The following is a 27,440-nucleotide window of genomic DNA, read 5'->3' on the forward strand; positions in this document are numbered from 1 at the left end:
ATCATCTCCAGATGTGCTCCAGGTACTTCCTGGGGAAGCTGGGCCAAGATACCACCTCCCTGGCTTTATGGTTTCATGCAGGGTGTGGGTGAGCGTTGAGGTTTGTTAAAGTTCTTGGGTGGCCCTCGTTGTCTCTCTCTCTCCTCTCTCTCTCTCTTTCCTCTCTCTCTCCCTCTGAAGTAAGGAGCATTAGGTAAGATGAGTCTGGAGAGAAGTAGTGTTTGGGAGGTTTTGGCTGTGAGTTTCCACTTCATTTGAAGATGATGGTGGGCTGCTGAGGTAGCTCAATTGATAAGAGTGCTTGCTTCCATCGCAGCGCCACATAAGCACCGAGAAGGGGGGAGTCAAAAGAATCAGTCTTCAGCTATATAGTGAGTGAGACAGATAGCCTGGGTTTTACTGGATAGCTCCAGCTAGCCTGGAACTTGCTGTGAGTAGCTCCCATGGCTGGTCTCACACTCAAAACAATTCTCTTTGCCTCTGCCTCCTGTGCTGGGATTAAAGGATACCACACCCTCCCAGCTGAAGTTATTTCCTATAAAAGCCATTGCTGTGCCTGGGAAAATGAACCGGTGTGCTCACTATAAGAGTAGATCTAACCTGGTGGAGCTGATGCCTACGCAGCTTGACTGGAGGGCAGACTGTAGGGAGGGAGCTCTGGGATTTACAGGCGGCCGTTGAGGAGTGGGCAGAGAAGGTGAACTTGGCTTTTATTTATTTTTACTTTTTATGCATTTTTCTTCATTAATTTAATTACTTTACATCCTGATTGCCGTCCTTGCCTCCTCCAGGTTTCCTCCTCACATAGTTCCCTCCCTACCCTTCTCTGAGAGAGTGGAGGCCCCCTTGGGTATACCCTCACCTGGCACATTAAGTCTCTGCAGGCCTAGACATATCCTTTCTCACTGAGGCCAGACAAGGCAGTCAAGTTAGGGAAACGGGGTCCACAGACAGGCAGCAGCTTTAGGGACAGCTCCTACTCCAGTTGTTGGGGGACCCACATGGGGACAGCTGTACATCTGCTACATATGTGCCAGTCTCTGTGGTTGGTGGTTCAGTCTCTGAGAGTCCCCAAGGATCCAGGTTAGTTGACTCTGTTGGTCTTCCTGTGGAGTTTGGTGAGCTAGGTTTTTGCCGCATGTGTTTAAGGTCTTCTGCTTACAAATGGAATCAGCCTTGTGAAGCATTTGGAATCCTAGGGGTGATTGGTATTGCCCTCAAGTGCAGCATCCATGGAAGGCTGTGGAACTCTCACATTGGCCGTTTTGCTTCTGGAGCAGTGGTTGGATTATGTGACAAAGGACTCTAGGGTTTTCCAGTTGGCAGGTGGCAGCCGACTTGTGTACATTGGCCAAGGTCTTGGTTGTTGGGTCGAGACTGTAATGTGGACTGCTGTGTGCCAGGAGTTCTTCTGGACTTTTTGAGCCATGTCCTGTATCATAGATGAAGACCTTAAGAGCAGAGGGGTGTGTGTGTGTGTGTGTGTGTGTGTGTGTTTGTGTTTGGTCTGCTTCAGAGCATGCCTAAGTCGTGGCAGAAGCATATCTTTTTTTTTTTTTCTTGTTTTTTTTTGAGACAGGGTTTCTCTGTGCAGCCCTGGCTGGCCTGGAACTCACTTTGTAGACCAGGCTGGCCTCGAACTCAGAAATTCGCCTGCCTCTGCCTCCTGAGTGCTGGGGTTAAAGGCGTGCGCCACCACACCCGGCACAGAAGCATATTTTAAAGAGGCCCATGACTCATCTCAGGGTCCCATTGTTTCCTGCCAAGAGATGGATGGCATCTGAGAAGGGTTGCTGGTCTGCCCCATGTGTGTGTGTGAGTGGGGTTTTTTGTGTGTTTTTTTTTCCTAGATGTCGGTGGAAGGGGCAGAGTTGTGTTTTGGAGTACAAGTTTAAGAAGGATGCAGGATGCTGATGTACACACAAGTGCGGGTTCTGTTTTGGTTGGTAGGCAGTTTCTCAAGCAACGTGGCCTAGCCAAGTCGGTGGGGTTGTCTCTTCCTGCTTGAGTAGACACCACTGGATTTGGACTGAGGTTGTTAAGGGAGTGTGATGGCCCTAGCTGTGACAGGTAAGAGCTGTGATGAGGTTAGAACTGGTAAGGAGAGGGACTTGAAGGGACTTCCTTTCTCGTTTCCCTGGCCATGAAATTATGAGAGGTAGCCAAAAGATTTTCCCTCCCTATGAATGTTAAGTGTGTTTTCCAAACCCCTGCTTCAGTGCCTTCCAGGGAGCCCTGGGGTAGATGGTTTCAGGGCCAGACTGCAAGGCCCCCCCATTAGCCCCCGTATTAGTGAGCTTCGCAGTTCACCCCACTAAGTCATTGCTGGTACTCATGTTCCGAGGGTGCTGGCTCCCTACCATGCCATGTAGATACACTTATGGACAGTAGAACTTGCTTGTAGTGGGCAGTTTTGCAGATTTTGCAAAATGAGATATATCACTTTGTTGCAAACGAGTTCTGTGCTGAGGAAATATATATTCTGCTCCCTGTGTGCCTATGTACACATGTATGTATGTATGTATGTAGATGTCAAAAGACAACTTTCAGGGATCAGTTCTTGCTTTCCACTATCTGGGTTTTAGGGATTGAACTAAGATTAAGATAGTCAGGCTTTACAGCAAACAAGCACCCTTAGCCATTGAGACATCTTGCTGATCCAAGTTGTTCCCCCCCTCCCTTTTTTTTGTTAGTAGGAAAGTTTAGGAGTTTAGTAGAAGTTGTTAGATCTTCATGTAAGAGACTGGGAGTTCTTGGTCCTTTGTAGTAACTAAGAATTTATGTGTGCTCACAAGAACAGCAGGCAGAGAAGAGGGGCATGCCTGGGTGCCCTCCCACTGGTGCCATGCCAGGCATGCCCAAGACAGACTTTGGCTCATACTAGATAGATAGCATCAAGCTAGTTAATGAAACCTAAGTCTTATGTGCCTCTTTAAGCCACCTGTCACCTCAAAGTACCCTCCCATCTCAAGTGGGCAGTTCTGGGCTCACACTTGAGAGCCTGGTGCATCTAAGGCCATGCCTCGGCCCTTGAGCTCCCTGGGGACACACAACAGCTGTTCACTGCCTTTCTACAGCTTCTCCACAGGGTCCCCTCCAGCCTCTCTTGGAAGGGCCAGGAACAGGTGTCTGTTCTGTCTGCCATGGCTCCAGATCCAGAGTGATCAACAGGACACTGACTGCTGCTTCATCCTTTCTCCTTAAGGGAAATGGTTTTGGAGAGAGCTGGGAAGTGTGCTGTTTCACAGTGCTGGGCCTGCTTCTGTTCCCAGGAATCCTGGGTGGCTCTTGGGTCATGATTTGTTTATTGAAGGTAGAGGCCAGCTGGGCCAGCTGCCTTCCTGTGGTTCAGAGAGTGTAGTTTGTGAAAAGCCCTGGGAACTGGAGAACTTTCCAGGTGGGGAAGGGTCAGCCACATTGATCATTTGCAGGTAGTGGAGAATTAATTGAATACCCGAGGGAGCCCCCTGGTGTGCTGGTTCCTGTGAACATGCCAACATCGTCTATGTAGCTCTGGCTGTCCTGGAACTCATGTAGACCAGGTTGGCCTCAAACTAGGAGATCAGCCTGCTTCTGGCTCTCGAGTGCTGGGATTAAAGGCGTGTGCCACCACGGCTTGGCTATGAATTCTTAAGATGATTAAGTTGAGGAATCACTGCATTTGTTAAATAACTGATTATTGCTGGAACCGCCTTTTCGGCGCTTATGATCACTTCCCCTCGGTACATTCATCAGAGCAGCCCAGGGCTGGTTGGCCACCTCTGCCAGCTTTCACTGGGATTGCACTGTTATCTGGCTTAGATGTATGGGAGCTGAGACCTTTATATATAATGTTGGATTCTTTGGTGTAGTCACCTGAGGTGTCCTGTACAGGGAAGGTAATGGGAACCCAGGCACCTGCTTATAGAATTCAGACTGGGGCCTGAAAGTGTGAGCTGAATCTGGATTATAAGTTAAAAGGCACATAGGGCCATGGGTCAAGGACTGTTGGAAGTGTGAGAAGTCTGCTTCATCAGGTCTTACATGAGAGGGAGCTGTGGAAGGGAGGGATCTCCCGCTCCATGGTGCTCCCCATTGGCAGTTCTCTCCTCCATCCCTGGACAGCCTGACCATTGGGATTTCTTATAGGGCAAATAGATTACTAGATTTTAATCGAACACACGAAGCAGCACTTACTAGCTTTTGGAGAGGGCTATGTTTATTACCACAGCTGTGGCGAGGGTTCACAGGTATAGTCATCCTTGCTTTTTTTTTCAACTATACCTCAAATAAGCTCTTTAAAAAATAAGCATAAGGAGGGAAGTGATTGGCTGGCATGCGGAACATTGGCAAACTTGTTAAGGAGCTGTCATCCCCAACAGGAAGTAACCCACAGACCTCACCAGCCAGAGCTGCACTCTAGAAGACGAAGCCCGGAGCACAGCTAAGCTGCAGCACTCAGCAGCTAGAGAGCCTGGTGGTGTGTTGGGCACAGGCTGTTCCCAGTTCTCTCTAGGGCCTCTACTCCTGTCTCCACCTTTGGGTAGCAGTGTTCCTTGTGGACTGGAAAACCCCAGCTGGCTTCTTAAGGGGAGACAGCCAGCCAGCTGTGCTGATCAGGGACGCCTGGTGCCTTGGTCTGGACCCAAGCTCCCAGCGTGTCTTCAGAGTCAACCGAAAGGCACTTCTTTAGAAAGGCCTTTTGTTAGGGTGCACATTAGGAAATAACACCAGTTATAAATGAGCTTTTTATAAACGGGCTTCATTTATAAATGAGGGAGGAGGTGGAAATGTGTTTGGCACGATATCCCTCGGAGTCACGGCTGAGTACCCTTTATCCAAAATGCTTGGATTTTCAGATTTTGGAGTTTTCTAATTTGGGGAATATTTGCCTATACATAATGAGAATTTTTTTTTTTTTAAATTTAAGATTTGCTTCTTCCGTGCCAGGTGGCCTTTAGTTCCACGTGGGAAGCAGAGGCAGGCAGATCTCTGAGCTTGAGGCCAGTCCAGTCCTCTGTCTCAAAAAAAAAAAAAAAAAAAGAAGGATTTCCTTCGTACATGCAAAACAAATCTTTTGCCTGCATGTATGTATGTGCATCACAGGCATGCAGTGCCCGTGGAGGTCAGATTCCCTGGAAGTGACATGTTGTGAACCGGCATGGTCTTAGGAACCATGCTGTAAAAAGCATCTCTGAGCCAGCTCTCCAGTCACCCCCACCCCAGTGGACTCATTTGTGTTGTGTCCGGCCAGCAGATCACAGCCTGGGTTCTAGCCTGGAAAGGCATTTTGGAAACCTGGAAGAGAAGAGGGGCTAGGCGGCGAGAGAAGGGAATGAAGCTAAGACAAGATTCTGATCAAAGCTCAATTTTACTATTTCCAGACACTCAGTTTTAAAGGAAAGGGGAGGGAACCCGATTTCCCGCCAAGTAACTCAGGGTCCAGTAGCAGGACGAACACGTGTGTGCCTCCAGGCAACAAAGCGACAGGGTCCAGCAGTAGGCGTGGCAGGACGAATGAGCAGGAAGCTCCACCCTTGAGCAAGCAGGTTCAAGCAGGTGGGGGGAGACCACAATTTGCATATGCATGCTGAGACCTCGAGCCTTACCCCGGACTGATTAATGTTCTGCTTGTGCCTGAGACCCAGGTGTAAGTGGTTAGCCTCTTGTAACGCTCTCCGCTCCGCACATGGACATTGGTACGGTGTAGAAAGTTTAACCTGTGTTATGCCAGCACTCAAAAAGCTGTGGATTTTGAAGTATTTTCAGACTGTTGATGCTCAGTATATAAATGCCATCCATACCACACTGGCTGGACTAATTACCCAGCAGGCACTAGTGACGCATAGCTAGCATGTAGACATCGTGCTGGCTCTTTGGTGCTATACGGGAACCTCAGTGGAACTTAAAATCCAGTTATTTTATCCAGCTAAGCAGCTGAGGGAAGAGATGTGCAGGGCGGATGTGAAGCTGTGTGGATCTCACACCCAAGTCAAGGTCTCTGGGCAAAGGTGTGTAGCGGTTTTGAGTTTGCTCCCTGCTGAAAATACATATTTAATCACTTTTGAATAGTGGTGAGTTGGGCTGAATTTCTTTATAACCTTTGGCTTGGAGAACTGTCCCTTTTAGCTATGGTAATTTTCCTTTTGAGTGATATGTAAATTGATTACTGCGGCTCGGCTCATTCGAGGGTGCAGTTTGATTATCCACCGGGCTTCTTTCTGCCTCTTATTTAAACTTATTTTTAGCACAGCCCTTGAAACCTCTGTGTGAGACTGTCCATCTTCATGGGTTCTGAACTTCGAAGGTCATTCTCCTCAGACCCCTCACAGCCTGATTTCCAGACCTCCCCTGTACTCTGGGTGCTTTCGGAACCTTACGGTATCAGAAAAAGCAAGAGTAGTTCTTAGTTTGATTTGTTTGCAAGTGGTTATGCACCAAGGCTGGAGGGACAAGAATGCTTGCTGGAGGTGACGGCTCAAGGCTGCCAGGGGGTTATTTACGGATTTTTGCTGACGATCCTTGTTTAAAGGAATTCCCTGTGAGATTTATGAAGCTTTCCAATTTATTGTCTTTCCAAGTAAGGTAAGCAAATAAATAAGTTATTCTATTTTATTATAAACATAGTCAGTGTAAAATTAAAAAATAAGAGGAAACGGGGTTCCATTTTTTTTTTTCCACCCAGTGTGTTTCAGGAATTTGGAAAGCATCCTGGAAAGGCCTTTTGTTTTGCTTTTGGCCTGAGCACATTGTGCATTTAGAAGATAAAGTCTGACCCTGGAATGCACAGCTCCCCATCCGTGAAGAGAACCGGCTGGAGCTAACTGGGGCAGGGCAGGATGGCAAGGCGGGGATGGGGTGTTGGTCCTTAGAACAGCAGCCCACTATACTCACTGGGGCCACGCCAGGCTAAGGGACTCAACTCTGGCTGGTCTAGAACATACACTGTGAAAACTCATCTTTCATAGGTTTCTTACTGTGACCCTGATTGTGTGTGTGTGTGTCTTTTCTTTTTTGAGTAAACCTTTCCATGTGTGTAAACTGCTTTCAGAATTGCTAGTGTTTCCCGTGTATCTCGGTGAATCTGTGGTTCTGATGGGTGTAAAGCTTCAGCTGAGAAACAGATCTGTTCATTTGCTGAGACGGGGTTCTTTGTGTAGTCTTGACTGTCCTGAAGCTTGCTCTGTAGACCAGGCTGGCTCATAGATCTGCCTGCCTCTGCCTCCCGAGTGCTTGGGCTAAAGGCATGCACTACCACTACCCAGTGAAAACTTAGATTTTAAAGTTAAAAAGAATACCCAGGAACATGAGACTATAATAAACAAACAGTTCTCTTCTGGTGATGATGGTTAGCTAATGTTCCCCTCCTTTCTGCCTTCCCAGAGTCCATCTGAAGTCACCTGGCTCTTCCCAGGCCGTGGGCTACACTGGTAGGAGAGCGAGCTTCTGGTTACTATTCTGGAGAGACATGTTCAGTCTTGGCTCCTGCGTGTCCCTGGATGTTCAACTATGTGAGGAGTGGGGCAGGGGTTTAATAGTGTTCTGGATGACATCTTGTAACAGACCTCTGGGTTCAAGTTCCTCAGGCCCTGGCATGTAGGAGATGCAGCAGGGCCAAGTGAACGAATTCCCTGCGGGAGTTTGCTTTGGAGCAGGTCAGACCTAAGTGGGAGGCTTGGGAGGTGTTAAGGGCAGAGTGCCCACAAGAACAGGATTGTAGCCTCCCTTCCTTCCTTGTCTTTCTCTCATACAGTAGAGAGGTGGATCTTTACTCCCTTGTTGGGTCTCGGGGTTAGGGGTAGGGTAGCACATGTGGCCCTTCCCGGCAGGGCTCTAGGATAGTGGCCTGAACAAGCCTGCTGGAGCCCTGCTGAAAAGGATCCCATGAGGATCCCATCACCCTCCCAGAGGGCAGTGGGCAATCAGTGAGCAGTAGAAACGTGGGAGTCCTGGGAGGAGGTGTCACACACACACATGCCTGAAGGTCATGAGCTGGAAAGGTAGGGGCTAGGCTACATCCCCTCTCACTTGGTCTCCTGCCCAGATTGCCCTGAGCTCCGTACTCTGCATCCTCATCCCTGTGTGGACCTGAGAATTCCCTGGGAAACTTAAAAACTTGTAGCTCACTCTCTCAAACTATCAGTGGCTTAGGGAGAGACCTGTTTCTGGTGATTCTAGTGGGCCACCAACACACCTTTAACACCGTCTCTCCGTTCCACTGAGAGCTGGAAAGAACATCTGGAAGCCCTAACTTTCCTGCCTCCCAGGCTTGGCATAGTCAGTGCAGGGACTAAGGGCTGCTGTGAGAGCCTCAGCCTTTCACAAAATACCTGAATGACAGTGTGTATCCATCTCCCTCGAGGCTGAATAGTTGAGCAGTACCATGAAATGCCTCCACTTTCCCCTGAAAAGGGGCACTGGCTTCCTATCAACAGGGTGAAGGTCGTCTTATGTCAATGTATGCCCTTCAAACAGGGAGATACATTATAGGAGGAGGTTGCTGTGAGATTGCTATTGGTCCAGCCAGCATCCATGAATCTTAAAGTGAACCGGCCTATCTCTTGCCATTGTGAAGCAGCAGATGTAGGAGCAGGAATGCTCTTCCTGCGGATCCCTGGGTATCTGGAGAGAGAAAGCAGCTGTTGCCTAGGAAACAGCAACTAGTTTAGTTGGGACTCGGGCTGGGCACCTTGGGGACCTCCAGTGTTCCAACCTGTGAGGAGGGGTGTGAACCTCGTAGAGGCACAAGCCACAAGGGATAAGGGTGGGAAAGGTCATGCGTATTTTTGTAGAAAAGGGGCACCTTTTCCCAGGAACTCATCCTTGGCCTACAAAGGCTGGAGGCCCATGATGTGTTGTTCTCTGGGGTTTGGAAGCCTGGAGGGTGAGGTGAGTTGATTGGTTCCTGACACTGAAAACCTGCAGACTCTCACGCTGGGAACATGCTTACTCGTGTGTCAGAAAGCTGTTCCTCGGAATGTCCTGCAGGTGGAAGATCTAGTCAACCTTGACCGCCAGTCTTCCTAGCGGGTGGGGTGGTGGGGTCAGGGGAGGGGTGGAGGCAGGGAAGGACAGGAAGTAGAGGGTCCTGTACCCCCTGCCGGATGGTCCTCCAGTTGGGTTGGGTCACCTGAGTATGTCAAGGGTCAAGATGGGCTTAAGCTAGCCCAAGTTTCAATCTGAATCTACTGTGAATGAACTCTTTGCACAGGCATTTAGAGCCTGTGAGCTGGGAAGGGTGCAGGATTATGATGGCTATTGATGGCTCCCTCAGCATAGCACTTAATCTAGTCCTTGGGACAGTCTTAATAAATAAAAAAAATTATTTTATGTATATGAGTACACCATTGCTTTCTTCAGACACACCAGAAGAGGGCATCAGATCTTATTACAGGTGGTTGTGAGCCCCCATGTGGTTGCTGGGAATTGAACTCAGAACCTCTGGAAGAGTAGTTGGTGCTCTTAACTGTTGAGCCATCTCGCAAGTCCAGTTATGCCATTCTCCTTTACGTTCTTTTAGGAACCAGACTTTTACTCATGCCAAATAAGCTCTAGTCTTGAACGTGGTGGTGAGTGTTTGCCATCCAGGACAGTGACTTGGGTATTGATTGATTGATTGATCCATACAGTAGACTCTGCAGGAATGAGGCATCCTTGTCCCCAAGGTTCCCTGGTTGGATAAGGGATGCTATACTTGTATTTTCGGGAAGTGGTTAGGCTTTAGGATTCTTCTTAGAGGAGAGATTCTTCTTGGTGCCTTGTTCTTTAAAAGGCTAAACAGATCGCCTGTGCTCATGTAGTGATAGACAGTTGTACAGTCATGTTTGGATGAGTTCTAATTACAGTTTCCAAACCAAAAGCCTTTGTTCTCCGATGGAGGGGCTCTGCTTAAGGTAACCACCCGTTCTGTATCCCACCAGGCTGCAGAGCCTGTGGAACAGGCCTTCAACGTGTTTCCCTAGCTCCTGGTTTTGTGTTTCCAGCCTGCTAATTTTGCATACTTGTGATTAGTTTGTTCAACTCTTGGGGTTTGAACTTGGGTGCTTTCTGTGTGATGGATGGGCTTGACACAGATTGAAGCTACACAGCAAGGTGAGCTGTCTGGGTCTACTTTTGCCTCAACATCTCCAGGTTCTTTCCAAACACTTTCATGCTGCCCAGCAGTCTGTCTACACTTGTTGCTGGTAGTCCCCATGAGGTGGATGCCCTCTGTGTGTCCCCCCCGCCCCCACCTGCTGCGTGCTTACCAGACACCTGACTGAAATGCCTGAGTGGGGATAGAAGGCCTCAAGCTCCGGTGTTTGTGTGCAAACACATATCAGATATCTAATCTCTGAGAGAGGGTCCCTTATTGAACTCACCAACTGAGCTACAACCCTGGGATTCACCCTATCTCCCTCCCTTGTATGCCCCTTCCCCAGCATCAAGATCATGGATAGACATGGATAGATGTTTTTAAGTCTGTGCCAGGGTTTGAACTCAGATCCCCATGCTCTGCTGACTGAGAGCATGACCCCTAGCCCTGTATCTCAAACTCCTTGCTGCTTCAGCAACTGTCCTGGCAAGCCAGCTCAGAGCCAAGTTCATGAACACAGATCACGAGGGAGACCCTTTGCAGTGAGCCGTTCCTTACATATTTTTCTCAATGGCATCCATACTCTGGCAATAAGAGTTTTTTGTTTCTTGTTTGTTTGTTTGTTTTTTGTACCATACCATTAGAATTTTGAGAGTGTCTGCTTGATTTGTGTTTATGAAACTAAATTCATTAGAATGTGAAAATAACCCTTAGCGGTTTTCTAACTTGGATGCTTATTTTTGATATTTTTGAACATCCATTCTCACTTGAATGTCATGTTTTAGTGGCTCCCCCCCCCCCAAGAGTTGATAGAATATTCTTCTATACAGAAGCACTTGGTGAGTCTGGATGTGAGGTCTCGGAGCTTGGCACGGTTGCTTGGAGTTTGTGTGGCAGAAGGCAATTGTGGAGAACTTAACCTGCTCCAGGCAACTGGTTCAGAGACTGGCCGGAAACTCCTTCCCCATTCTGCCAGTGGAGTGATAGACAAGTCTAATCCTGGGGGGAGCTCCAGGGTTTTTTTTTTTTTTTATCTGAAGTGGAGATGCCTGTGTTTCTAACCTTACTGGTTAGAGTAAGGTACTTCAGTGCGTACTCTATTTCACTGGTTGATAACATTTTAACATCTCTGTAATCGTGGTTATTAAATCAATCCACGCCATATCTTGACAGCTGTTTTTCCTCGCTTGTGGTTTATAAAGTCATTCTGGTCTAAGTTTTACTTTATGGTGCCAGAGACTTAACCCAGAGCTTCTCATGTACTACACAGTTTGCTCTTCTATTTTAAGATAGGGCCACAACAACTAAGTTTGTAATCCTCCTGTCTCAGTCTCCTACCCAGCTCCCTGCCATCTCTGGACTACATGTACTGCATGGATGGTCATCTCCCTCTGCCTCCCAGGCCCTCTAGCTTCCCCCAAGAGTCTGTTGGCTTGGCTTCTGCCTGTGGAAGAGCCTGATTCCAACACACATCTGTTTATAATCAAGTGAGTTAGAGAAATCAGGATTTTTTTTTTTTTTTTTTTTTTTTTTTTTTTTTTTTGGCCATTCTGGACAGGAGGCTAAATTTCTTCCCTAGGATTTCAGGATGCATCCCTCCAAAACTGAGGATCCTCTACCAGGTGGTTTCAGGATCTTCCCTGATGCAAGAGAGATGGCTAGTATTGCATCAAGGGTCACAGCAGTTGAGTCTTTTATTGAAGTACGTGCTTTTATCGCAGTGTCCTGCCATCTGGCAATGAAAATGGAGTGGATGCCGCCTCCACCTTTCAGAGTGTCTGCACTGTATTTTAACTGGGAAGTTACATGCATTTTTTCTACTTAATACTTTAAAAAGCCTCTTGGGTACTAAGAGAGGCTTGTAAGTACAGCTGCCTGTGACCTACTCTGGAACGGCAACTTCACATTGAGAAATCCCACTTTATTTAATGGCAGCCTTGTTAGAATCATGTGCTGTTTAGCAGCGTCCTTCCAAAGGGACCTGACAAGTTGTTGAGCCAAGAAAAGGCTGTACCACCCTGACAAGGCTTGGAATGAGAGAGTCAAATGCCCTGTGGGCTGGCCTTGATGAGCCTCAAAGCCATGGGGAAACCTGTGAGTTGTTACCCTTGTATTCTGGTCCTTTTTCTGAGATGAGATCACAAGTTGTTTTTTGTTTGTTTTAATGTATATATATGTGTGTGTGTGTGTGTGTGTGAAGTGTGTGTATGTGTGTACACATGGGTGAAGCACAGTGTGTGTCTTCCACCGCTGCTTTCTACAAGAGCTTGCTGATTGAGCTGGATAGCCAGTTGTCTTGGGGAATCTCATCTCTGCCTCCCATCTCTCCAGCACTGGGACTCTAGGCAGGCCACCATACTCATTGTGCCATCTCCCCAGGCCAGAAACCTTGAGCTTTATTGGCCTGAATTTGTATGGCCTTCAGTATATGAGCAGGAGCTTTGAAAGTCACAGGTCTGTTTGTTCATGGGTCTGTTCATCGTAGGGTGCTGCTGGTCCTTGGTGGTTCATTCCCTAGACAGACCCTGAACTGATGGAGTGGAGGGTTTCCCTAATGAGCTACTGTGATTTCCTTAGAAGATCAGCTTGATTCTGGTTTGATCTTTGTCAGTCAACAGCGAGCACAGATCAGCCTTTCCAGCCAGCACTGCGCACTCTCCCTCTGCTCTCTGCTCTTCCTTGCTCTTGCCCACATCACTGGGCTGCCTTTCAGACCTCAGCTTCACCTAGAATATTTCCGCATCATGTCATGTAGAGGATGTATTGGTGGGCTGCAATGGGGATTGGTTGGGAAAGAGCAGCCATATGACCTATGTTGGCCATCACTGTGCCATCGATGAATTCTGACACGTACACCCTATCAAGATAATAGAGAACTTAACAGGTCCATCTAGAAAGTTTCTTGCTGGCCTTGTGTGGTGTGGCTCGTGTCCTTTACCACCTCCATGTTTACCACAGGCAGCCAATATGTATTTTGTTTGTTTGTTTGGCTGGTTGGTTGGTATAGCTTGATTCCCCCCATCCCACCCCCCCACCCCCGCCCCCAACAAGTCTTACTTTTTTTTGTTTGTTTGTTTGTTTTTGTTTTTTCGAGACAGGGTTTCTCTGTGTAGCCCTGGCTGTCCTGGAACTCATTTTGTAGACCAGGCTGGCCTCGAACTCAGAAATCCGCCTGCCTCTGCCTCCCCAGTGCTGGGATTAAAGGCGTGTGCCACCACGCCTGGCCAACAAGTCTTACTTATTCTAGAATTTTCCATATAATACTTCATCTGTATGTTATATGTAACACACACACACCACACAGTATGATGTATGTTGGCACCGTGTATACTCATTTTGCCTGAAGCTCTTTTACCTTTAATCAATAGATCTTTTCAAGTTGTAAAACATGTGGTGGCACATGTCTGTAATTATAGTAGCTTGGATGCTGTGGTAGGTGGGATCACTATGTAGTCACAGGCTAAGCTGTGATACCAGGACCCCGTCTCAAAAAACAAATGGAAAAAAAAAAAAAAACAGATGTTTTATAAGCCACTCAATGAACTCTGGCTTTCTGCTTGGCTGGATTTGGGGATCAAGTCCAGGATTCTGCCCTTATCAAGATGGCTTGTACTCTTTTTCTGTTGGAAATGGGGTGTGGAGTCCCTAGGTGAGGGCACTCACCTTTCTACTTATTCAACATGATTGGTTCTTCTCTCTCTCTCTCTCTCTCTCTCTCTCTCTCTCTCTCTCTTCCTGCTGCCTCTTCCCATCAAAATGCCAGGCTCCCAAAAAGTGCAGCCTGAGGCAGGAGGAGGGTCTCTATGGGGCTGTTAGTTTCTGAGGGATGTTTTTATAGAGTTGCAGGATGTCCTTGAATGGATTCCATCTTACTGATTTATGGCCTCCTTCCACGAACCACCTTGAGGACTTACCACTGGATGCTAGGTGGGTGTGCTCAGGCCTGTGGTCTCCAAACTAAGGAGCTATTCTGATGTATATGCTCTGTGATATATTATGATTTGAATGTGACCTGTGACCTGTTCCCGGTGCCATACCTAGCATTGCCATCGTGGCAATGAGGTCCTTTGTCACCAGGAACTTATCTAGGTTTGCATTTTTGCAATTTTTGGCTCCTGTCTGAGACCTCTTTAAAAAGAAGCACAGTATTGAGAGAAGGGGTGTGGTGAGGAGCCCTGTCTAGAGTCATTTGATTCCAAGTAGGATTTGAAAACTATACTACTAGTTCAGTTGATGTTTCCATTTTATTCCAAAGAGCTAGGTGTCCGAGCTGTTACTACCTGGGAGGGAACTGAGGCCTGGTGCGACGGCCCAGTCTTAGCAGCAGGCTATAGCATGCATCGCTGACTTGAGGAAAAAGGTCAGATTTCTGCATTCCAAATGCAGCTTCTATTGAATGTGCGCCATGCACGCCATGGTAAGGTCAAACCACCATAAGAGCATATGCTTATTTGCTATGTGTGGATATTAGATACCATCTGACCCAGGGGCTGAGAGCAAGACCCAGTATTGGAATGCTGGTACCTGGGAGAGGAGGTGGTAACGAAGGCAGCATCCTTTCTAGGGAAGTATGAAGGGTGGGGCTTGAGGATGGGGTTGATGGGCCTGGCCCTGCCCTGCTCTGCCCTGAATTCCAGCTCATCCTCAGCTCTCCGCACAGTTGTGGATGCACCAAATGCCAGATTTCAGAATGGTGTTACCAAGTTCTAGTCCTCTGCACCGGGAGGGAGGGCCTTGCCACCCTGGAAAGGAAATTGCCCGAATTCTAAAGAGAACAGGTAGGTCCCTGGACTCTCGCTGGATTTCTTCAAGCCTCAGTGCCTGGAATCTGCTTTCACTGTAGTAAGAATTTTGGTGGTAGTTGCTCCTGCTCTTTCCTGTCTCCTTGCCCTCCCTCCTCACTTGACCTCCATTCGAAACCTTTTGTAGTTTTAGATGAGTCTTATTATGTAGTCCATACCGATCCTCTGGTCGAGCCACTACTTACTGCCAGCCAGATCCTGTTATCTTCAAGGTGATGGCTTGGAGCTTGTAAGTGGTTAGTTCCCATTCAGGATTGATGAGTGACATTCTCCCTTGGCTGTACCTGAGCACCACAGAGAAGTGTGCTCCGCCCGCTCCGCACTCCTCTACATGATTGGCTCTCTTGAAGTTTCCCAATCCTATTGGCTCCACCTTAGTGCTGCAGCTATCTGCCTCTTGGTGGGGGGAAATGGGTGGATTCCTTGTTTAATTTCAGATACTCTGCCCCAATAGTTCACGTCATCTTGGGCATTCGGTGCTTAATTCATGCTCTTCCTTAAAGCTTGGGTGAAACACTAAGGGATGGGAGTGGCTGAGCGGCGCGGTTCCCACCAGTCTTTCATTTTATCGCCAAGCTCTATCTTTCCCTTTCCTCTCTTGTGGCCCAAGCTAATTAAGATGTTGGTCCTTGCCGTGATATATGCTGCATGCTTTGTATGTGACATGCTTGTCACCTGTGTTTAACTAACTTGAAGTCATCTGATCTGTTTTTATCCCCTGAGCACTTACTGTGAGCCAGGTGCTATGTAGAGTTGCAGAGGGAAATGTCTCTTCCTATCCCTGGTTAGAGAGCTGGAACAGTGGGCTCCTTTGAGTTCCCCAAACGCTTGATGCCGACAAGAGGAAGAAGGCTGGGACATAAGGATTATTTGTCTCTAAGCATTTTAGAGAAAAAAGATATAGCTGTGCTGGGTTTAAATATAGCAGTGTTTGCTACCGGGATGGTGAATAAGCAATTGAATATGTAGGTCATTGACTTATGAGAATGAGCTGGGAGTTTTTCTTGCATTTGATTAACACTGTCTTACAATGGGCCATCAACGCTATGCCAAAACTGGGTTACACAGAGTTCAGTGAGGCATCTGGGTTGGGGATGAGCCAGATTCAGCAGAGGACACCTTTGCCCTCTTACGGTATGAAGAGTGGGTTTGGTGTCAAGCCCTGTGGTGTGCAGTCAACTGCTGTCGCACTTACTGGCTCTTCCCCGAACCGAGAGAGCTGTCCCGAGAGCTGTCCCGGGGAGGAACACCTCTGCAGGACTTCCAAGCACATCCACCATAGAAGCCCATCCACTCAGAGAGGGGGAAAGGGCGCTACTTAAGTCGGGATAAATGCCAGCGGTGTATTTTAATACAGTCTTGATTCAGAGCACACTGTTTGGAATTGCATATTTAAAAGGAAACTGCCATCTCCTTTTGAAGGTATGTGACATTTAAAAGATCTGTAGCAGAAGATTGGTTTGACAGCTTCGAATTATATTTGAAAGAGTTTTTCTTGTTTAAAAAAAAAGAAAATGATTACTTCTATTTTAAATGTCATCACAAAGACATAAACATGTTTAATCAAATTATATATTTAATTTATGTAGAATGTAATTTTTATTCATGTGGAAGATTCATGGGTGTTTTTTTTCCCCCCCAGCAGCAGCTTTGGAGCCAAGTGATGCTGGTGTTTGAAAATGGCTCACTTCTTCAAGAAAACGGCCATTTAAGGTTTCATAAAAATCTAGGGGTGGGGGAGCAGTATTAGTATTGAAATCTTTTTTTTTCACCCTCACACTGTACATCACTGAGCATTTTGGGGAGAGAGGTATTTTTTCATGATTGTTGCCTGGTGATAGTAAGGATAAACTCTGGGGTGAATTGAGAAAAGTGCAAGCCCGGAGACAATGAAGGCGGAAATAGCAAGGACGCTCCTGTAATTTTCTTCTTTTGGAGTCTTTGAATCAGCAGGGAGTTACTGTGAGTGCTAGCCGCAGAGCCAGCACTCCACTCCTTAAAAGGGAGGGTGTGGGAGGACAGACCCAGTGCTAGGAAAAGACCTTTTGCCTGATGTAAAAGGCTGGCACAGAGGCTGAGGCAGGCCACCGACTGGGTCCCGGAGCTTCCAGAGGAAGAGGGGCATAACCGTGGGTCTGCTCTGGGCCAGGCAGCTCGGCCGACCCTGGCGATCTGTTGGAACACTCCAGTTCCAGAACTGTTTTGAGTGAGCTGGGCATTGGAAGCCAGCCAGCCCAGTGTGTATACGCATGGTGCCTGGGACCGTTGTAGCCTGTTTCCAGCCTGCTGCCTGGAGTTTCGATTCACCCAGGCTGGATCAGGGAGTTCTGATCCCAAGCTGCCCACTTTCCCAGCTGCCCCAGGGCTCATTTTTTTTTTTCCCCCCTCACCCTAGGCCTCAGATCAGAAGCCTTCTGTCAGATGTGGCTTGGGGGTAACTGGGATGTAGCATCTGGAAGAAAACAAGCCAGGCAGAATTTCTTAGAACTACCGGCTCCAGTGGAAGGTCAGAGTTCAGGGAGCTGTGTGTTCTTATGGGCTTGGTGCCAGAAGGCAGGGACCTGAGACCAGTGCCTGTTCTTGCCAACAGGACCGGGCCTTTTCTCCTGTGTCTGCCTCTCATTTGAACCATCAGAGAAGTGGGATTACACTTCATGTCTCCTCTCTGACTTTATTTACTTGGTTTCTGGGAATGGAAACTTAGGTCCTTACAGATGGGAGGCAGTTTTTTTTTACCCACTGAACGACCTCTCCAACCTCTTATCTTGCTAGATGCACATAAAGATGTAGCAGAAGTAATAGATGCAGTGAGATGTCAAATGACTTCCTCCCTCTTCTCTCTCCCCATCAGTAACAGTAACAGTGGCTGGATGTAGGCATCGAGATGTTCCTCAGTGGGACATTTATGCAGCCTTGCTTGCATGATATCAGTCTAAGGAAACCTGGACATCTTCATAGCCCCTGCACACCATGTCCTATTTCTCAGGTGCCCAGTGGGGCTTGTGTCACCATGATTTGGTTAAGAAAAGCCCATAGCTTTGTCAGTTTTCTTCCTTGTATTGTGTAGAGCACAGTAACTAGTAAGAAACAGATCCTGTCCAAAGGACTAATAGACATTGTTAGCAGCAGTTATGTCCTGAGAATAGCAAGGGGTGTTCACTTGATGCACAAGCCCAGCAGGGGCTGTGTGGGCCTGCTTTTTCAAGTAGAAGCTCCACAGCCCTCTGGCTGTGACATGTTTCAGTGAGAACTGTAAAAACTGCAAGTTCTGGGAACCTTAATTCCACATAAAATATTTGAGTGCTGTGTTTTGTTTTGTTTTTTGAGACAGGGATTCTCTGTATAGCCCTGGCTGTCCTGGTACTCACTTTGTAGACCAGGCTAGCCTCGAACTCAGAAATCCGCCTGCTTCTGCCTCCCGAGTGCTGGGATTAAAGGCGTGCGCCACCACCACCCAGCTTGTTTGTTTGTTTTTTTGAGACCCTATATATGGATTGTTAAGGCTATCCCTGAACTTGCTGTTTGTTTAGCTCAGGCTGGTCTTTTTTTGATCTCTAGCCCTCTGTCTACGCCTCCCAAGTGTTTGGATTGCAGGAGTGTATCACCACACCTGGCTCAAGCTGGTTTTAAGACATATATGCCTTGGCACATTGTATGGAGGGGGATACCATCTAGCATTTACAAATGACTGTCCTCATGGATGCAACGTTCCAAGGCTCTCCCTGTCTCAGAGATAATTGGCCACTCCAATTCTGACTTCTGAATTGAGATTCCCGGGAGGGGACAGGTATCATTTTGTAGTAGCTTGAACTCTGAAGGACACTCCACTTTCATATACCTACTTGTACTGTAGCTCTTTTAAGGACTCACGCTCCAAGTCAGGGTCCGGGTGGCTGGAAAACCAGACAGAAGCAGCCTAGGGAGCACCCTGCCTCTGTTCCCAGCTGCAGTTCTGTCCCCGCTGTCCTGGGAACTTGCAGTGTTTTCTTGATGTCAGGAAACACATGCTCCGAGCAGAACATGGCCACATACAGGGCAGTGGGAAGAAAGCGAACAAATAACTGTTCCATTATATATTTTAGGGAATCACTTTCAACTGTAGCATGAAGAGATAACACTTTTTTTTTTGTCTCATGCATATATGTATATATTTAGATTAAATTCATTCACTAGAGAATACTTTTAAATAAAAAATCTGCATATGTTTTATATTTCATTTTCCATTTGACCTATAGATATTCTTATATTTTTACATATTTTGGAATGCTTGAAATCTGTATCTCTCATCACACCAAACTATATGTATGGCCTCTCACATAATATATGGTATATATAGGTAGCACAATATTCCTCGTGCTGCCAAACCTCTCATGTAGCGATTTTTTACTTTTCTGCAAATATTGACCACCTGTCTCAGACTAGGGAAAATATGCCAAAGTTGATTTTTCATTTTTTTTCTTTTTTAAAGATTTATTTATTTGATGTATGTGAGTACACTGTAGCTGTACAGATGGTTGTGAGCCTTCATGTGGTTGTTGGGAATTGAATTTTAGGACCTCTGCTTGCTCCAGTCAGCTCTGTTCACTCAGTCCCTCCTTGCTCCTTGCTCCATCCCAGAGATTTATTTATTATTATACATAAGTACACTGTAGCTGTCTTCTGATGCACCAGAAGAGGGCGTCAGATCTCATTGCAGGTGGTTGTGAGCCACCATGTGGTTGCTGGGATTTGAACTCAGGACCTTCGGAGTCACCCACTGGGCCATCTTGCCAGCCAAAGTTTCAGAGAAGGTTCCTAGAGCTAGATGATCAATGCTTCCTTTAGTGGCTCTGTGAGAACTCTGCCCTGTAGATTCTTCATGCTCCCATCCTGCCTCCCCCTGACCTTCAGCCTTAGGCTGAAGATGGAACCTGAAGTGTCTAGGTTCCATCTTGTTATAGTGACAGTCAGTGTCCCAAATGTCTGGCCACACCTCTCTGGACTCCGCTCTATGCCCCTTGTCCTTTGTTCAGGTGAGTGTTGGTAGCTACCTCATGCTTAGGCTCTCAGGTAGCAGCTCACTGCCATGGGCAGAGGGATGCCTAGCTGGTGCTAGTTCAACCTGGGCTTACTCTTGTATCTACTTCTTCCCTGCCTGTTCCTGAATCTCTCAAACAGTAGCTTGGTCTTCAGTGGTCATTTTGACCTGGGTACTGTTTGGAATGATGGGCCCGAGGTGAGACTCCTTTAGGTGATGTTTGGGCAGAGGTTGAAAGGTGCCCTAGTGAGTTTTGGCTGAAGATTTTGGGGGTCAGACGTCTTTGAGCTAGGTTGGATTTCAGGGACTCCTGATCAGCTGACAGGCGTTCCTCGTGCCCCTGTTCTAAGAGAAGATGGTTAGTCCTGTATGTAGTCCTTCAAGTTCCTATCGACACGGCCTCACACCCTATCCTGGGGAGCCTGTGGTTAGGCTGATCACAGCAGCTGCCTTCTCTTTCCTGGCCAGCTGGGCAGGTTTGGGTGTGGCGACTCATGTTGAGGTCACAAAATGACATCGGTGTGTGGGTTGTTGATGTTCATGGGTCCAACTTTTCATTTAAAACCTGGCCTCAAGCAGCCTTGCTTAGCAGATCCCAATAATCAAGGGACATTCCTTGTTTCCAGTGACTGCCAAGACTCCCCACCTGCTATGCCATCCCCTTTCCCCTCCCCCTCCTTCTAGGAGCCAGTTAGGTAGGGATGCTCTTGTTACCCAATGCCCCCTCGAGTCTCCCAGAACTGTGCTTCTTGTCACCTAGTAGTCTCTGGAGACACAGCCAAGGCTTGGGCACTTGAATGGCTATGTCTATTTCCGCGCTGGGACACTGTCTATTTTACTGTCCTTACGTATGGGGCTTCCAAGGCTTGCCTACAGTTGTCACTGGTTGTCCTATTTGAAGACATATGAGTTCCCCAAGACACAGATAGATGTTGAGGCTTTTCACATTCTTACAACAACCTAAAGCCAGCCGAACATGTTTGCTCTTCCTCAGTTTGCTGCATTCCACAAAGCCTGGATATATAAAGTCCTGCCCAAAGGATGCCTTCTTCCTTGCCATTGGCACTCTTGAGCCTCCCGGGTTAAGGATAGGTTGACTTCAAGTGTGGTGATACCCACCTGGCTATGAAGGACACCAGAAGAATTAGTTTACAGGATCATTTTCATCCTCCATGAAGGAAATTGTTTCCAGGTTAGTAAATGTGGCTTATTTATTATGAAGGCGGTGGTTGATGGAATTGAGAACCTGCCTGCTCAAAAGTCACAGCATCCCAGACCTGCCCAGATGGCACCATGCTGGTGTCTGCTCTGTGTGTCTGATAGGGGCTGCTTAATTCTGCCCTGCAGTGGACTGTTGTATAAATTGCTTTTCCCCGTGGAACAACCAAAACACATTGCTTCAATAGGTCAGGCCTTTCTGGAGTAGACTTGTACTTAGATCAGGCACATGATACTCAAAGTGGTGATTCAGGAGCTGTGATGCCCCAGGACCTGGATCACCACGGGACCTAGAAAGTTGAGCTCAGTGGAAGAGATTGCACCCCTTCAGCTGCTGGCCCTTGAACCCCACTTATTTCTGGATGTCCTGTCTGATCCTCAGTCCCACGTGTCTACACATCCATCGCTTTCTGCTTACTGGACTGGTGCGAATCCCCATGGCGCCTACTGTTCCGTTCATGTCTGCTATCTCTGTTCCGTTCATGTGCGCTATCTCTGACCCCGAGTGGAAGAAGGGAAAGGTGAGGGTTAGTGGGCCTGGCTGCCCCTCCCTTGCTGAGGCAGGAAAGGTTGCCAGGCAAGCCTGTACGGAGGCTGCTTAGGATCCTGTGGTTCCTGCTTTAGGAACGGCGTGATCTTAATCGGCTAAGTCATTTCTGTGTCTGGCTGTATACTCCTGGAAGTTCTTAGAGAAACCTGCCAAGACAATTTCCCCTGGTACATCCTCAGGGCACCACTCAAGGCTGCACTGTCAGCAAGTATCTGCTGAAACAAGTGTGTGAATTCATAGGTGCTCTGTAGCTCCACTCTTTGTAAGTACTTCTTCCAACCCTCAAGTAACAGTGGGTACCTGCCTGAAAGGTTCTGACAGTCTTCCAAGCCTTTTAATGTTTTTAATCCACTAAATAAGCTGGCATCCTAGGCTCAGGCTGAAGGCTACAGGCTCTGTCGAATCTCCAGCTTGAAATTCCACCAGGTATGGATGGCCACCTCCGTGAAGCCCTCTTGGAGGCGCAATTGTGTTCCCTCCTCACTATGTATGGGCTGTCAACTAGACAGCCTGTGCCACTACCTACTACGATCAGGCAGGGAAGGAGTGTTTCTCTTTTCCTCAGATCTGGCTCTTGATGGAGAAACACTAGACTGATCATACTTCATCTATTTCTAAGAGGGCCAGTTTTGTCAAGTGGCTATGTTATTTCTTTATGCTTCGGGAGTTCTTTCTTTCTTTCTTTTCTTTTTTTTTTTTTTCTTTTTGAGACAGTCTCACTCTGTATCACAGATCTACCTGCCTCAGTATCCTAAATGCTGGCTGGGATTAAAAGTGTTTGTTTACCATTACACCTGGAAATTCACACACACACACACACACACACACACACACACGTTTACATATATAGTGTGTGTGTATGAGAGAGACAGACATAAACATTTTGTATTCTACCAAGCGAATAATTGAAAACGGGAAGAATTCTGGCACACCAGGACAAGCCATACTACACGGAGATGAACTGTTTTGATCATTAATACTTGATTCCCTCCTGTGTTCAGAGACTAAAGAATATTGAACACTGACTAAAGAGAAGGGAAGGCGTTAGAGGAGATACCCACGAGCTAGGCTTTAAAGGACGTATAGGAGGAGAGGTGTGCAGGTAACTCGTGCTGCCACCACAGGAGGAGGATGGTTCTTTGCATGGAGGCTCTAGACCTTTCAGAGCTGTGCATGTCCTTCTGTTCCTGACACTCGAGAGACTTAGAATGTCTACACTGTCCTACCATACTTGGGATACTGGGTACTAGGTTTGTAAGATAGAGGTGATACAGTGGGCAGTGAACTGCTTCTTTGCCTGTTAGCCCGGCCTCCTTGTTTTAAATGAGGAATGCGTTGTTAGCGACCTAGAGCATCTTCAGATCAGAGTGGATAGGACTGGGCATCTTGCTGCATGCCTTTACCGTAGCACCCCTGAGGTACACAGTCCCTTCCTGACCCCCACATTGTTAATGGTCGGGGGGGACATCATGGTTGGTTGAGGAGCTCGTTAGTGACTTTATGGCTTTTGTTAGAGTGTGGTGGTTTTTTGCTTGCTTGTGGTGATACTGACCAGGTTAACTGGTGAGTTTGGGGGGAGAGGGCAGACAGGTTAAGATTGTCGGCAAGGGTTCAGGTATGTAAAGTGTGGCTTTCCCCTTTCTAGCAGGGTGTTTTCCGTGTGTGAGCACTGTAGTTGCATAGCAACCCCCACTGGTGGAATTCCATCTTCATGGAAAAGCCACAGAGAAAGACACCTGGCCACGCTTCCAGGCCAGATGTTGGCTTTTTCCTCTCGTCCACAGGACTGGCTTCAGTACCCTACCCCTGCTGCTGCTCTGCCTGCTTGAGCAGCAGGTCAGGTGCCTGGGATGCAACCATATATTTCCCCCTGCTCTACCTGGGTAAAATGAATGTGAGTGCTGTTTAATGCAATACCTAGCTTCATATTGCATTTGCCAAGAAAAGTGCGATTTTATTGAACGTTAGGATTGAATTCTTAACTGGGTAATCAATTTCAGTAGTGAGTTAAAATGCCTTCTATTAATGGACAGCGGCAGCCGTTCATCAGAGTTCCAGTAGATTAGCAGTTGTCAGCATTTATGCTAATAGCACTTATAAACCAGGAGCTTATGAAATGCACTTTATAATTCTGTATTTCTTAGAACACTTGCTAACGCTTTTTGCTTGGAGGTATTGATTGTTTGGTTCCTTGGCGTGCTATGTGGCCCTGTAAAGGAAGCCAAGTGACATTTTCATGCCGATGACACTATCACCTTTCTGGTTCTGCACTCTTGGCTTTGTGTCAGAGTGGATGGAAAGGGTCCATTTGTTCTGGTGCTCTACTGTTTAATTTGATCAGCTCTGCGGCTACAGCAAGACAAATAGTATTTTTAATGAAACCATTTAATAACCCTGGTAGCTTTGAGTTGAAGGCATTGGGAAAATGCAATTAAAGAATGGCTGGATGTAAACAGATCAGGGCTGTATCCTCGCTGACTCCATCCATTGCGTTTGCAGGGCTTCATCACTGTAAATGGTTGCAAGCCGACAAAGCTGCACCTCCTGACAAAGACGGACAGCCCATCTCGCGAGCTGTAGAGTTTGTGGACACATTTCTATCGGTGAGTTACTGTAAAATATCTCCAGGTAAAAGTTGAGTTTTCTAAAATCCCCTTTGGAAGGTGTTTTCAATTAGCAGATGACTATGGATCGCTGGCAGCCTCTGGATGCTTCCTCGGGATGTCTCATGGCGGGAGCATATTGATTGTCTTTCAATTAATTGCATCTGGTATTTTCATTTATCAAAAGCAAAATACATGTAATTAACTCTGAAGCAATACAGTCCAGTGGCAAGAGATCCCTGCTGCTGCCGCTGCTGCTCTGGAGATAAGTCGTCAGCGGAAATTATCTTACAAGGAAACTCTAGGATGGTAGGACTTTTGGACATATTAATTAAAAAGAATAAAAATGAATTAGGGAGATGGTTTCTTGCCATCCAGTTACTTTGTAAGATGGGAGATGGACGGCATTAAAGGGTAGTGGCCGGCTGGCAATGGCGGCCGGCGTGGCTTATGCTTTTGGAGTTCCAGCCTTGGGGATGTCTTGTGCATCTGATGACTTTTTTTTTTTCCCTGAGAGTCGATGGGGACTAGGGGTGTAGTGGAGGAGGGATGTGGCAGAGAGAATATTGATCAGGTGTAGTTCAGTCCTGCACCAGCAGAGAGGCTTGGTTTTTAATTTCCACTCAATGTGCTTTTAGCTATCGTGCACAAAAAGGGGGGGGGTCTTGCTCAAAAGTCAACTTCATTGATATGATTGACACCCCTCCCTCCTCCAACCCTTGCTTTAAAAATAAAAAGGTATTTTCCCCGGAACTAACAGCGCCATTCAAAAAACAGGGCATCAATCTTGAGCGTAGCTCCGTAGTTTAGAGGTTCAAGCTATGGTCAAGACGGTCACAGCTGACATTGTGGCCTCTAACCCAGCTTTCTCATCTTCTGGGAGCAACAACTGGTGACCCACAGGGGACCAAGATAAGTCTCAAGTGCGAACAGAATGGTAGAGGGAGGTTACAGTGTTACAGATTGAAAGAGGGTTGCTTGGGCCCATCCCTTTCTTCTTCATGGGGCAAGATCAGTGGAGTTAGCCGGGTCCTAGGCTCATAGATGTTGCTCCAGCTTTGTGCCTGTCAGCAAATAATATCCCTTTGCATGGAGGAAGGAAGAGGGTAGGTTGGCTGCAATGCCCCACCTCTGCCCCGCATGCCCTCTAAGATTTGGTCTACCTTTCCCAGACATTCTTTGATAAAATGAATAGGCACTCACATTGGTTAACAGAGGAGTGCTTGGTGGTCTTTAGACAATTGCCAGTCTTAGCAGCAGGAAGGATAATGGACTTAAGAGTATCCACGAACCTTCTTTGGGGGACCTATGAGGAAAGCCCAGTAGGCTCAGCTCTGGCTACTGTTACGCCTGCTTCTACAAGCTAGACTTGTTTGGAAAGGGCAATCCTGAGGGACATTGTATTAAATTAGTGATTGGTGAGGGAGGACTCAGCTCACTATGGGAGGTAGCATCTCTGTGTTGGGCATAATAAGAAAGCAGGCTGACCAAACCATGATGAGCACTGCCCCGTGGCCTCTGCTTCAGTTGCCACCTCCGGGTTCCTGCCATGATTTCTTATCATGGTGGACTGTGGTGTTCAAGTTCCTTCTAGGAACTGGAAGTACCCACCACAAATGGACACTCACCCTTACCTGGGCCCAGTCGCTCCTTGACTGGAGAGCAGTTCCTCAGAGGGACACTTGGTATATTTTAATGGATGATATACTCTTGGGGTTTGGAAAAGGAATAATTTTGTAAATATCTGTAAAAAGGATGGAAGTCACATTAGAGCCCATAGCTGTTTTTACATAAAACAGTATCAGAATCCTGGTGGCTGAGGACCTGGAGCCGGCTGCTTATGCACACTGCTTTTATTTATTTTTAATATTTTATATTTACGAGTGTTTGCCTGGTCACCTCAGAGGCCTGAAGAGGACATCTGGTCCACTGGAACTAGAGTTACAGATGGTTATGACTTGTTATATGTGGGCTGGAAACCAAACCATGAGCCTCTGCAATAGCTCAAAGTGCTCGAAATCACTAAGCCCCTTCTCCAGCCCCATACCCTGTATTTTGACAGATCATGATCACAGTATAGATTTGGACCCCTGGGTGAGGCCATTAGAGTTAACAGAGTGCCATTGCTGGTCTCTCGGTGTAGTGGAAAAGGGACTTAGGAACCAGGCCAGGCTGACCTGAGCTGGGTTATCAGCCGTCCAATGGCATCAAGTGAGGTCACCACTCTAGTCAATGGGCTTCCAATCTGTTTCTGGCAGGAACTTAATCTTTCTTTCATGAAAAACAGAAAAGAACAGACAAGTCTTGCCTTATTAGAAACAAATGCCCAAACGGGGCTAAGGTGTCAATGTGACGGTTTTCAGGGTCCTCAGTGGTGGTTGCTAGCTCCACTCAGTGTCTCAGTGGCTACTGAAGGGCGTGTGGTCCTGCTGTAGGTTGTTAGGTCACAGTGGGAAACCAAAAGCCAGAAGGGGAAAGTCTGTAAGGAGCACGGAGTTGGGTGTGAAAATGGGTGTGCTGGACAAGGAATGGACTGCCTCGTTGTGAATGGGACTGCAGCTGGAGTCCAGCTTCCTGTTTTACTTGATTTCCCCAGTGGAAGCCAAGCCCATCCTAGCCACTCCCAAGAATAAATGGGAAGCGTTAGGGAAAACCACACTTCTTCCTCCTGAGAGAGTCCAAGTGTCACTTCCTGAATGGGCCTAAGCTGCAGGATCTCTAGCGTTCCAGGGCTCCCTGCACCTCCTGGTGGGTTTGGTTGTCTCAAGTGTTAACCAGTTCTCTTGGCCTCCTGCTCCATCCAGTTGGTTTTATTCAAGGTTAAAGAGGAAATACATTTTCGCTTTGTCACACTTGGGGCAGAATTCTGTTTTCCAGGGTTCTCTGCTAGCATGTGATTCCTGCTGCAGGGCCCTCTCGAAGATGACTCCTGGCAGGCTTTATTTAGCATAGCCCATGAGCGCACAGTCACCTGTCGTCTTTATGGGCATACACAGTTTGGACACTGGTAGATAGTGAGATAGCCATCTCTTTGCTCAAGATTCTAATGACCAGAACTGAGACCCTCTGGCGTGCCGATCTGTATGTGGAGCCCTCAGGTAGAATTGGGCGTACATATCTCCTAATCTGTAGACCTTGGGACCAGCGAGGAGCTCAATTTTTTGTTCCATTCGTTTGCACGTGGAGCTTTCTGCAG

The 27,440-nt window shown here is 47.3% G+C and overlaps 1 protein-coding gene across 6 annotated transcripts in view; it reads left to right on the forward strand.

The window, feature by feature from the left end:
• The window catches only part of Ctbp2 (C-terminal binding protein 2), a 139,954-nt gene that overhangs the window by 18,129 nt on the left and 94,385 nt on the right, over window positions 1–27,440 (forward strand). For all 6 annotated transcript variants that reach the window (XM_021169123.3, XM_085841221.1, XM_029479549.2 and 3 more), the window contains one exon: window positions 24,141–24,244. The gene's annotated coding sequence lies outside the window, so the exon portion shown is untranslated. The remainder of the gene's footprint in view (window positions 1–24,140; window positions 24,245–27,440) is intronic.

This window comes from Mus caroli, unplaced genomic scaffold (genome assembly GCF_978045245.1).
Source record: "Mus caroli unplaced genomic scaffold, Mus_caroli_1 scaffold_8, whole genome shotgun sequence".
Taxonomy (NCBI): domain Eukaryota; kingdom Metazoa; phylum Chordata; class Mammalia; order Rodentia; family Muridae; genus Mus; species Mus caroli.